This window comes from Staurois parvus, unplaced genomic scaffold, assembly GCF_062004578.1.
Source record: "Staurois parvus isolate SC_StPar_1 unplaced genomic scaffold, SC_StPar_1.0 ptg001287l, whole genome shotgun sequence".
NCBI classification, from domain to species: Eukaryota; Metazoa; Chordata; class Amphibia; order Anura; family Ranidae; genus Staurois; species Staurois parvus.
This window is the reverse complement of record NW_028319083.1, coordinates 250774-252435: the sequence shown is the minus strand read 5'-3', so window position 1 is coordinate 252435 and position 1662 is coordinate 250774. Positions and strand designations below refer to the sequence as shown.

Here is a 1662-nt window from a genome sequence, read left to right as displayed (position 1 = left end):
AACCATGGCAACATCTAATGTTTGTGTAGTATTATGTTCAGCAGACTGTGTTCTTCTATTGTTGTGACTTAGATGACGTTCAGAGCACATTTTATGCCCAATTCATGCAAAACTCCACGTAATCCCAAGGGGTTCACATACTTTTTCTTGCAACTGTATAATAGCAGACAGGAATCTGTGTGTATGGTTACCTACAGACCAGTCAGCTGATTGACTGCAGATGGTGGCAAGCTATCCTAGGTCATATGTCTGGTGTGTGCTTGTGTGGCACTTGGAAAAGTGTAAAGATCCAAAAACAGAACAAGGTAATAATGGGTCCCATTTTCAAAGCGACTTCAAAAAGTTATTAATACAAGGATTCACGGTAGCCTTTGGAACGTTTGTGGTAATCATCTGACTGTCCCACAACCCTTGGAGTACACCAGGTGAAACTGTTCACTCTAAATACCCAATCACACTCTAGAGCAAATCCTTGTTTTTTTAATATACCTTGCCCATGATTGGGGAATCAAAGTAAACACAATTTAATTTTATTTACTAGCATTGATTTTGTAGAGTATGCATACGCTTTCCAAAGAGAACGTTCACTTTGCTCCTTTGGAAGATTAACTCCATAGTCTGTCTTCACAGAGAGGCACATCCATGATTCCTGATCATTTCATCTGCTCTGTTTGTAGAGCTGCTTGAATAAATAGTTTTCTAGAAAATTGATCAAGTAGCTGTTTATCAAAAAGCTGTTGACCCTGACGTGATTTGAACACGCAACCTTCTGATCTGGAGTCAGACGCGCTACCGTTGCGCCACAGAGTCATATACAAAGTATGTGTTGCACTATTTTTAAGTATTTAGCACACCATCTGCCCTTTTCACTCAATAAACAAGACACCTGCTATGTAGACTAGTCACATTTAGAAGTACTTTCAATAGTTGAACATGTAAACCAGTAACTACTCATTCACAGTTCATGAAAAACCCGGCAAACTCTGGCCGGTGAGCCCACACTGCTAATAACACCAAAGCTTCCAATTAGATCTCCATACAATCTATGTCCATTCTTGAAGCTGAATCTGTTTATGTTGTAATATTCTTAATCATTGTATTCCCACCTTTGTGTTTTCTCTAATTCTCTAGAGGAAGAGGAGGTTGAAGTTCAGTGATATCCTCCTCCATAATGTGGGATAAGATTGATTGCTGTCTCTATACATTTTAAGATGCCAGGCAATGATCTCCTTTCCTAGTCTTCTCTTGGTGTTTGTATTTACACCTATGTTCAGTAGAACAGCATTCATTTTTAATGTTTACTGTTACTAATGTTTTTTTACTAAATTCAGGTGAACGTTCACCTAAACAAAATGTAAAAAATGTTGCTGTGCATGGAGGCTGGTGAACACAATGAACTGCTACACCATTGTGCTCTGTGTACTTGGGTCAGAGAAAGGTTCCTCACCGTCCTTGTCTTCACATTGGTGGCTTTTATTGCCTTGATCCTGTGTTGTACAGATTCATTAAGGTAAACTCGGTTTCTTTTCAGTTGAAGAATTATCTTTAAAAAAGCAGATCTGCTAATTTTTTGTCACTGTAATGAGTTGCTTGTTTTTTGTTTGTGGTAAAGTCTTCAAAGGAAGCGTGAGAGAGAATTTCCAAAATGATCATTGCCTGTAT

General features: G+C 38.4%; 1 non-coding gene across 1 annotated transcript; it reads right to left on the bottom strand.

Moving 5' to 3' along the window:
• Positions 1–738: 738 nt before the first annotated feature.
• On the bottom strand, positions 739–810 carry TRNAW-CCA (transfer RNA tryptophan (anticodon CCA)). The gene has a single exon. It is a non-coding gene; the product is annotated as a tRNA-Trp (tRNA).
• Between the last annotated feature and the right edge of the window lie 852 nt (positions 811–1662).